The sequence below is a fragment of the Bos grunniens genome, chromosome 10 (genome assembly GCF_055505025.1).
Source record: "Bos grunniens cultivar Pamir isolate PY7600 chromosome 10, Bosgru_T2T1.0, whole genome shotgun sequence".
NCBI lineage: Eukaryota > Metazoa > Chordata > Mammalia > Artiodactyla > Bovidae > Bos > Bos grunniens.
The window spans coordinates 48,455,200-48,466,975 of NC_141174.1; the positions used below are offsets into that span (position 1 = coordinate 48,455,200).

The following is an 11,776-nucleotide window of genomic DNA, read 5'->3' on the forward strand; positions in this document are numbered from 1 at the left end:
CAAAAGGATATGAAAATGCCTGCTTGAAACCAGACCTTGTTGGATAAAGGAAAGAGGACCCAAGATCCCAACTAATAAAAACCTTTTAAACATCCTTTTTGTCCAATAACAACTCTACAGAAATAAACAAGATACAGAAATAAACAAGACAGATACAGTAAGTCAGCTGGTGGAAAGTACTGTGGAGAAAAAGTAAATGGGGGTAAACAATGCAGAGAGTAGGGGGTAGGGAGGGATCAGAACTTTAAATAAGGCTGTTAGAGAAGGTCTTTCACCAACATACAAAGGTACCTATTTCTCTACAACCTCACCAAAAGGTAACAACCATCTTTAACTTCTGATCATGTCATGAGCAAAAAAATAAAACTGGGTCATTAATTAGTTCATTTGCTACTTTTTTTCTTAGAATGCTTCAATTAAAAAAAGTATCTTCAGGGCTTTCTTGGTGGCACAGTGGTGAAGAATCTGCCTGCTAATGCAGGGGACACAGATTTGATCCCTGGCTCAGGAAGATCCCACATGCTGAGGAGCAACTCAACCCATGCACCACTGCCTCTAGAGCCTGGGAGCCACAACTACTGAAGCCCACGAGCCCATGCTCAGCAACAAGAGAAGCCACTACAAGGAGAAGCCCACACACCCCAACTATAGTGTAGCCTCTGCTTGCGGCAACTAGACAAAAGTCCATGCAAAAACCAAGACCCAGCACAGCCAAAAATAAATAAATAAGTAATAGCTTCTATCACAAATATGTTTTTAAATTTTAGGTAGTAAAATGTTGAGAATGGAGAATAGGGTCTCTGTTTATAACTTATATTTTACACCTTGGTTTAGAAAGTCTTTCTCACTCTCAAAATTGTAAATTATTTCCTGTATTTCTAATATTTTATCAGATTTTAGCATCTGTTTAGTGGAGAAATAACTCCAGAAAGAATGAAGGGATGGAGCCAAAGCAAAAACAATACCCAGTTGTGGATGTGACTGGTGATAGAAGCAAGGTCCAATGCTGTAAAGAGCAATATTGCATAGGAACCTGGAATGTTAGGTCCATGAATCAAGGCAAATTAGAAGTGGTCAAACAGGAGATGGCAAGAGTGAATGTTGACATCCTAGGAATTAGCAAACTACAATGAACTGGAATGGGCGAATTTAACTCAGATGACCATTATATCTACTACTGCGGGCAGGAATCCCTCAGAAGAAATGGAGTAGCCATCATGGTCAACAAGAGAGTCCGAAATGCAGTACGTGAATGCAATCTCAAAAATGACAGAATGATCTCTGTTTGTTTCCAAGGCAAACCATTCAATATCACAGTAATCCAAGTCTATGCCCCAACCAGTAACGCTGAAGAAGCTGAAGTTAAACGGTTCTGTGAAGACCTACAAGACCTTTTAGAACTAACACCCAAAAAAGATGTCCTTTTCATTATAGGGGACTGGAATGCAAAAGTAGGAAGTCAAGAAACACCTGGAATAACAGGCAAATTTGGCCTTGGAATACGGAATGAAGCAGGGCAAAGGCTAATAGAGTTTTGCCAAGAGAACGCACTGCTCATAGAAAACACCCTCTTCCAATAACACAGGAGAAGACTCTACACATGACATCACCAGATGGTCAATACCAAAATCAGATTGATTATAGTCTTTGCAGCCAAAGATGGAGAAGATCTATACAGTTAGCAAAAACAAGACCGGGAGCTGACTGTGGCTCAGATCCTGAACTCCTTATTGCCAAATTCAGACTTAAATTGAAGAAAGTAGGGAAAACCACTAGACCATTCGGGTATGACCTAAATCAAATCCCTTATGATTATACAGTGGAAGTAACAAATAGATTTAAGGGACTAGTTCTCATAGATAGAGTGCCTGATGAACTGTGGACGGAGGTTCGTGACATTGTACAGGAGGCAGGGATCAAGACCATCCCCATGGAAAAGAAATGCAAAAAAGCAAAATGGCTGTCTGGGGAGGCCTTACAAATAGCTGTGAAAAGAAGAGAAGCGAAAAGCAAAGGACAAAAGGAAAGACATAAGCATCTGAATGCAGAGTTCCAAAGAATAGCAAGAAGAGATAAGAAAGCCTTCTCAGCGATCAATGCAAAGAAATAGAGGAAAACAACAGAATGGGAAAGACTAGAGATCTCTTCAAGAAAATTAGAGATACCAAGGGAACATTTCATGCAAAGATGGGCACAATAAAGGACAGAAATGGTATGGACCTAACAGAAGCAGATGATATTAAGAAGAGGTGGCAAGAATACACAGAAGAACTGTACAAAAAAGATCTTCATGACCAAGATAATCACAATGGTGGGATCACTCACCTAGAGCCAGACATCCTGGAATGTGAAGTCAAGTGGGCCTTAGAAAGCATCACTACAAACAAAGCTAGTGGAGGTGATGGAACTCCACTTGAGCCATTTCAAATCCTCAAAGATGATGCTGTGAAAGTGCTACACTAAATATGTGAGCAAATTTGGAAAACTCAGCAGTGGCCACAGGACTGGAAAAGGTCAGTTTTCATTCCAATCCCAAAGAAAGGCAATGCCAAAGAATGCTCAAACTACCGCACAATTGCACTCATCTCACACGCTAGTAAAGTAATGCTCAAAATTCTCCAAGCCAGGCTTCAGCAATACATGAACTGTGAACTTCCATATGTTCAAGCTGGTTTTAGAAAAGGCAGAGGAACCAAAGATCAAATTACCAACATCCACCGGATCATGGAAAAAGCGAGTTCCAGAAAAACATCTATTTCTGCTTTACTGACTATGCCAAAGCCTTTGACTGTGTGGATCACAATCAACTGTGGAAAATTCTGAAAGAGATGGGAATACCAGACCACCTGACCTGCCTCTTGAGAAATCTGTATGCAGGTCAGGAAGCAACAGTTAGAAGTGGACATGGAACAACAGACTGGTTCCAAATAGGGAAAGGAGTACGTCAAGGCTGTATATTGTCACCCTGCTTATTTAACTTTTATGCAGAATACATCATGAGAAACGCTGGGCTGGAAGAAGCACAAGCTGGAATCAAGACTGCCGGGAGAAATATCAATAACCTCAGATATGCAGACGACACCACCCTTATGGCAGAAAGTGAAGAGGAACTAAAAAGCCTCTTGATGAAAGTGAAAGTGGAGAGTGAAAAAGTTGACTTAAAGCTCAACATGCAGAAAACGAAGATCATGGCATCCGGTCCCACCACTTCATGGGAAATAGATGGGGAAACAGTGGAAACAGTGTCAGACTTTATTTTTCTGGGCTCCAAAATCACTGCAGATGGTGACTGCAGCCATGAAAGTAAAAGACGCTTACTCCTTGGAAGGAAAGTTATGACCAACCTAGATAGCATATTCAAAAGCAGGGACATTACTTTGCCAACAAAGGTCCGTCTAGTCAAGGCTAAGGTTTTTCCAGTGGTCATGTAAGGATGTGAGAGTTGGACTGTGAAGAAAGCTGAGTGCCGAAGAACTGATGCTTTTGAACTGTGGTGTTGTAGAAGACTTGAGAGTCCCTTGGACTGCAAGGAGATCCAACCAGTCCATTCTAAAGGAGATCAGCCCTGGGTGTTCTTTGGAAGGAATGATGCTAAAGCTGAAACTCCAGTACTTTGGCCACCTCATGCGAAGAGCTGACTCATTGGAAAAGACTCTGATGCTGGGAGGGATTGGGGTCAGGAGGAAAAGGGACGACAGAGGATGAAATGGCTGGATGGCATCACCGACTCGATGGACATGATTCTGAGTGAACTCCAGAAGTTGGTGATGGACAAGGAGGCCTGTCGTGCTGAGATTCATGGGGTTGCAGAGTCGGACACAACTGAGCAACTGAACTGAACTGAACTGAGCATCTACATTTAGCTATTTAAACTATGAATATGGATTTTTTCCCTTTTAGTGTGAGTTTAGAAATAATCTCAACTATTAAATAGTCCGTAATTCTATGATTTAAAATGCCATTCTTTGTCACATGCAGTCCCATACATTTATGAGTCAGTTACAGGTCTGTTCTCATGATCTATATTTCAGCACCAAAACAAAGCTGTTTAAATGACTATGGTATTCTCATCACTTTCTACAGTGCCATTTTTCAACTGTTTCCTTGCTCCTTCCCTAAACACACACAACCACCCTAAAACACTTAAATATAGGCAATGTTGAAATTGACTGCGGGTTACATATAATACTTATCCCAAGTGCTAAGATTTTTTTTGTAACTTCCCTTGCAGAAACTCTCTCCATGACCTTGAGAATAAGACTTCTGTACTATAAAGTCAAACTCCTTAGGGTGACATCCAAATGTTCCACTATCTGGCTCTAGCCATTACTGCAGTTGATGAGATCTCCCCCCAAGAACTATCTCATCTGATCAAAGGATCTACTTGCTACAAGTAGAGGAGGAACTGTAGCAATCCTCCACGTCTCCACCTACTCAAGTCATACTTCCTGAATGCCTTCCTTCTTCCTTTCTTCTATCTTTAAGGCTTAGTCCTCCTCCATGAAGTTTTCCTTCATGTTTCTGACACACTGATCTCTCCTTTCCCTGAACGTACAGCATTTATTTATTAGCATAACTTCTATACTTCTGAGCATAACTTGCCTAATGTCAGCTTCAATTACTTTTATCCATGAGTTACTTTACTATGCTATGCTATGCTATGCTATGCTATGCTAAGTCACTTCAGTCGTGTCCGACTCTGTGCGACCCCACAGACGGCAGCCCACCAGGCTCCCCCATCCCTGGGATTCTCCAGGCAAGAACACTGGAGTGGGTTGCCATTTCCTTCTCCAATGCATGAAAGTGAAAAGTGAAAGTCAAGTCGCTCAGTTGTGTCTGACTCTTAGCGACCCCATGGACTGCAGCCTACCAGGCTCCTCCATCCATGGGATTTTCCAAGCAAGAGTACTGGAGTGGGGTGCCATTGCCTTCTCCGGTTACTTTACTAATTAGTATTAAGTTCAAAGCTCTGACAAGAAGTTCTAATTTTATTTTTAATGTCTTTATAATAGCTCAAAAAATTTAACTGCTCTCTATTAGTCAGAAGTCATACAATACAAACATAATAATCTCTCATCTTTAATCACTTAAATACTCTATTTTATCTACAGAAAAGGACATACAGCATGTTTACTCAGATCAGGAATTAAAGGATCAGAAATAGGAATGTAACTACAGGTCTAATTTCAAGTCCAGCTCCACCCTTAAGCTTGCCTCTGTTAAATGTAGCACAATTATGAACTTTTTTATTTCTATTTTCAAAAGTGTGGTAGCGTCACTAAAATCACTGAGCACCACAATTAAGGGGTTGAAACAGAAAAGCTTAAAAATTCCCAAGATTTTCAGTCTAAGAAAGCATCTAAAACTGTTACTGTCACTATGCTTTATGGTAATTTGGCACAAATTCACATTTTAAAAAGTATTGTGACAAATACCTCTGGAGGTAAATGGTAAGAACTGTATCTCTTTGGGGAATTAAGGAGTCTTCAATTCTGTTCATTGGAAAGGGGAGAGAACCTTTCACTCTGTTGCTTCTTTTTTTCCAAATAGTCTCATCTTAAGTGAAGGTGAAGTTTATATTTTTTCCCATCTACAATGTCAACCTTATTTCAGCCCCCAGACTCCGACAATAAATAAGCCTAACCTAGGAGTGCCTGGCCTTTGTGCTGTCACCCTAGCAAAGCTAATTCCAAAGCTTACTGGCTAGAATGGTCAAGTAAACTCTCTATTTGAAATAGACTGAGTTTTTGTATGGCATTTTAACTGTTATAGCAGATAAATCCTGCAGCATATTTTCACCATGTACAGGCCAAACTAAAGCTGCTTCCAAGCAGCAGCAAGAGAAGAAAGATCTCACAGGCAATCCTGCATATGAACTCAAGCACCGGCTGCCATTTTGGATGCTCACAACAGCACAAAAGCCTTCTATGGTTTTTGTGAAAGGTAGAGGATGAAAGAGATGCAAAAGATAAGAGTCATTTTCACATAAAATGCCTCTGAATTTAAAAAGAAAGTAAATTTCACTGTTCTCCCTCTCCTGACTCCCGAAGGGGGGGAAATCAGGGTTTTTTTTTTTTTTTTTTTTTTTGCCAAATTGCATCACTCAGAAATATAATCTCAATTAGACTTCATAAATGTGATGTTGCAAAAGGCTTTCAGATTGATGTCATTTCTCCAGTTTGCCGTGTGTAAGTTCAGCATTATTAATGTAAGGCTTCATAAAACCTTAAGACCGCCTGGCAAAAATACAGCCCAGAGATTTAAACATATAAGATAAAAACACAGGGAAAAAAAAAAAAAGACTCGAAACCGAAAAGTTTTAAAATCTTAAAGATAATCTTTTTCTAGGCTTTACACAAAACCTAGAAACTATATAGGAGAAGTTTTCCGTTGTACAAAAATCATAAACTTATTTTAAAAGTCATATAAGTAAGAATGAATACTAAGCATATTTGTAACATATATATAACAGAGTTTTTAAAACATTTAAAATACACCAATAAGTCAGTAAGAAAAAAGGTTTAAAACTGAACAGAAAATTTAACAAGGAACAAGAGTAAGCAATGTATGCTATGCTAAGTCACTTCAGTCGTGTCCGACTCTCTGCGACCCCATGGATTTTCCAGGCAAGAGTACTGGAGTGGAGTGCCATTGCCTTCTCCGAAGCAATGTATAGAAGCAATGTATAGAAGACACTAAAATAGCTTATAAGGAAAAATGTTCAACATTACTAGCAAAGATACACAAAGAGAAGCCAAATTACTTTAACACCTAAATGATGAACAAAGATTAAACAGGTTAATATGCTAAAGAAAAATAAACCCTACTGATACTAATTTATATGCTTTAAATGAGTTAAAATTTTAAAGAGTGTATTTCAAATCTAAAAAAAAAAAAAATTACATGCAATATGTCTGCTAAATTTCAATAAGCTATTTATTACCTTCATAACCAGCAGGAAAAGGGACTTTTTTTAAAATGAAAAAACCAGCCCAATACTAAGTAAATGATTAACTGAAACAAAATCTAATCATCTTCTGGAGGACCAGTCTTTTCAGGACAAGTTAAAGGACTTAAGGGAATCATATTAAAATACTTATATCTGAGGTATCAGAAGTTTATTGTGGAAAACTAATATTAGAGAAAAAAGAACATAACCCAGAGCTTTGAAGAGTCCACAGTGTAGTAACTATGGGATCAAGATGTGGATCCAATGGCTGTCCTTCCTCTTGTTTACATTCATCTTTTAAGTGGATGCAAAGATAACCACTCCATAGCAAACAGGCTTTCCTAGTTTTAATGGAGTGAATTTCATTTAAACACTGAAATCTGTTGCTAAAGACAGGCATCTGGAGATAAGTCTCCAATAGGAATAGTATTAAGAATTTCACTTTATCCACCCCAGAAATAGGCAGCAATACTGTTATAATACAGGTTAACTTTTTGATTTACAAAACAAATTCTGCAAGAAGTGAGCCAATATACAATTTCTTCACAAGTTTCCTTTTCTGATGTAATATCCTTCAAATGGGGAAACAAAAGCAACTACTGCTATATTTGAAGACAGAAGTATCCCCTTTTGCCTCCACCTTTGATAAAGAAGCTACACCTTTGATAAAAAGTTTGAAATAAAGTAGTAAACAACATGGATTCAAAATGCTGGAAGGAAATTATGATACTGATTAATATGGAAATATCCTTTCCACCAGGTTTTCTGACTCTGAGAAGAATCCTAACTTTCCAAAATTGTTACATCTTTATTTTGAAAAAGGCTAAAAGAACCAAGAGTAAATCTAAAAGCTTGACTAGCTCCATACTGCCCTCACTTGGACACTGTTAAGTCCCTGGTGACTCCTTTTCCCTTTTCAGAGATAAATAAGTAGAACTATATAGCTTGATGTTTTCTTCTACTCTCAATTAAAAAAAAGTTTTTACTTGTTAAAATGTATGTATTAATCATATATCTATTATTTTTTAACATACTTTCCACAAAAAAGATAATTTGTCATAATTTTTTTTTTTACAATTCTCTTCTACTTTTCTGTTGGGGAAAAAAAAGCCAGAAAGATTGAAAACAAAGGGATTATTTTTTGGCGCCATGCTAGCAGCAAGTAGGATCTTAGTTCCCGACCAGGGCTGGAACCCATGCCCCATTCAGTGGAAGTAAGGAGTCTTAACCACTGGGCCACCAGAAAAGTCCCCAAAGAGATTTTATATATTTTTATTGTTTTCCATTTTTTTTAAGTATATAATAGACAATTAAGTATACCCCCACTGTTACTTTCACTTATATTTGTTCTCATAAAGTCCTCAGAATTGATTTATAAGTTTCTAAAAGACTTGAATGCTCTGTATGTCAACCAAACTTGATGTTAATCTCAACGGTCACATACAGACAGGGTTGATGTCCCCAGAAGGAGGTGTCCAAGCTCTAAACTATTCCTCTCCCTCAAAGATAAATGCTTACACACACGTCATGCATCTCTGGGAGGACCTGGGATTTGACATTCAATGTAGGCTTACTACTCATGAAATCAACTTACAGTACCATTTTAGAACATTAAAAACAGCATTCGCTTCCTACTGTTAAGTCACACTGATGATCTTCCTTATACTTTAGATGCGCAATTAAAATAATTCAAAACCAAAATTAAAGGCCCAACCATAAAATCACACTGCAATTTCAGGACCTTTAATGCAGCAAAGTGCAAAGTCACAGTTAGGAAAGGGGCCAGGTTTCCTTCGACCTAGTAAAAGCCAAAAAGCACTACCAAAAAGTCAAATGAAGATCTCATTTGACTTTTTTCCATCAAACTTGTCAGCCAAAAGTGTGTATCACATTAAGTCATCACATTTCAAATGTATAACATGCTTTATGTAAATGTTACTTACGAAAGCCAATAATACTTTGCATTGGTAGATCACTCTGACACAAAGTAATATGATTTTTATACCAGATCTGATTTTCATGAATATGCCATGAAATGTGGCAATGGCTATTATTTATAACATAAAATTGGAAACTACAGATTCATAAACTGAATTACTGTCAACATCATTAAACATTCTGACTCCTAATCCAATTCTTTTTTCACATTTCATCATGCTGGCAACATGAACCAGAAGTAAGATTTTAGTAAAGTGCTTCATGGGCAAATACTGAAGAAAAATTAGATTCTGACTTCCTTGCTAATACTTCCTTCAGAAAGCCCTTACACAGGTTTCCATACATTAAACACCCTTTAAAAAAATCCTCTAAATCAAATCAGTTAGTTGCAGTCTTCCCATTATAGAGCTAAATTTCACTTTAGAACTCTTAAGATTTTTTTTCAAGTTCATCTGATACAATAAACATGACCTTTGAAACAAACTCATATTTTTTAACTGTTTTAAATTAATCAAGACTGCAGAATTGTCAGACAAATATGGTATGATATCACTTACATGTGGAATATAAAAAACATAACAAACTAGTGAATTTAACAGGAAAAGAAACAGACTTCCATATAGAGAACTAGTGAGGGGGGCAATACCGGGGTAAGGGAATGAGGTACAGACTAGTGGGTATAAGACAGACTCAAGGATGTGCTGTGCAACACGGAGAATACAGTCAGTATTTTGTAATAATAAATGGAAAGTAACCTTTAAAAACTACAAAAAAAATTTATTACAAAAAAGAAAAATTGCACAACTCCCAGAAAGAAGATTCTTGAAAATATAAGTTATTACTTACAATATGGCAACTTCCTCACTTTAACCACACATGAAAACAAAAACAATTCAGCCTCTACTAGTTCTACATTGTTAGATGAGTCTGCATTTTCTGTTTTAAAATACTCTGGGCTTAACAGGCCTTACACTGTGTCCATATTCTTTACATGTCAGAAACTACTACTTCTAAGATCTCAGTTCAAACTCACATAATTTTTTAAATATTAACCTGCATAAAAATACAATATTATAATCTAGAACCAGTTAGTAAATCAGACAAGTTAAGCAATTATGAATGTTTCTTATGCCATGTAAAGGAACTCAAATTTTTAACAAGGTATTGAACTAACACAGGGCACAAGACACACAAACCAATACAAAATACCGACAAGAAACTGAAATTTGGGGAAAGAAACAACGCTCCAAAGAAAAGAATCTAAGAAAACAAAGTATGACTTCTACAGTTTAAAAAAAGGGGGAAAAAAAAAAGCTGTAGAATGGATATTTTATTAAGAATAAATGAACACTTGGAATTGAGGTAAACCCCAATTTTTCAAGACTGATAACTGCAAAAATACACAGACTATTCTTCTCAAAGAACAATGCAGCCCTGTCTTTAGAACAGAAAACAAAGTGTGGCCCAAACATGCAACTTACCATCCATATCCAACATAATCATAATAGAAAATGAAACAAAAACATAATCCAAAATATCAGGCGTATCAAACACAGTGCTTAAAATGATTCAATGAAAACAAGCTTAACATCCCTTATTTTTAATAATGTTTAACTTCTTTATTTCCACTGGCAAATGATAAATGAAAAAATCTTGCTATATCCAGATCTTTTCAGATTAACATGCCCATGCTTTGTCACCTTGAGTTACAGGAATAATCAAGACTGCACTGCCTTAACTGAAGAAAACTAAGGAATTTTGTCTTTTGATTTTACTGTCCAAAATAAAAACAGATCAAGATAAGATGTACAAATGCTGAGAATGTGTCATATTTGTTTTGTTTTCCTTTCCAGTCCAACCAAAGCATTTCTTGTCATTTCTCCACAACTAACTTACATTTAAACTTGTTATTCATAGTTTGTGGATGCAGTAACAGGGGCTCTGCCTATGTTGTTTGTCGTTACTTGCTTTTTAAAATTAATGTTTAAAGAGTTTACATAACTGGAATTGCTTTATCTGTATCCCTTTTTTAAATTAAATTTTGCCTATAGAAAATTTGGAAAATACTAGAAAATGTAAAAAAAAATTGTAGTTGCATCATCTAATCACTTTCATAACTATGACTCTTTGAGTCTTATTTCTAAAACACATATAACCACTTCTAGTTCTATAGTTTAGTAAACAAAATTAGAATTACACTACTTTCTAATCTATTTTCATTTAAAAACTAATATTTCCCACACGCTTAAATATTATTTGAGAGCGATTTTTAATGGATTCTTTTTTATATATTCATAGCAACTTTATTCGAATTCTTAGCCAATCCTTAGGTTGGGGTAAAGGATTAAAAATAATCCCCTCACTTTCTCCCTTCCCTTCCCCTTTATGACCATAGTGTAGAAAAGAATTGTAAACCATTCACACTAGTGTCCGAGATGTGATAAATAGCCCCCTGAGAAATGCGGGGCCTAATAAGATTCAAACTTGACACAAAGAAGTGATGCGCTAATAACGACGTTTCAAGTACTATTCAGTAGATGTGACCTTACTGGAGGCAAATTTCCTAAAATTTGCGGTACTAAAATAATTACCTAGCCTAGCTACAAGAAGGCTCCATTCTATTTCTTAATAAAGCTAGACTGAAGCAGCACCAATTTCACCCGCTCAAGAAAGTGCCTAATTGGCCGAGTTCGTCAAAATTGGCGCTCCCAATGGCAAAAAGTTGGACTCATGAAACAAAATAAACAGGTAACGCGTACAAGACATGGTGTGGACTGATGCTACGGCGGGTGCTTATCGATTAGGAAGGGGACGGGGGGGGGGGGGGGGGAAGGCAGGGAGATTTGATGATTATCAGACTGGCGCACAAGCAGAAATCTCAAATGCATT

General features: G+C 37.0%; 1 protein-coding gene across 15 annotated transcripts in view; it reads right to left on the minus strand.

Annotated features, from left to right (window-relative positions):
• CCPG1 (cell cycle progression 1) overlaps positions 1-11,776 on the minus strand; it is a 42,050-nt gene that overhangs the window by 29,679 nt on the left and 595 nt on the right. The window lies entirely within an intron of this gene.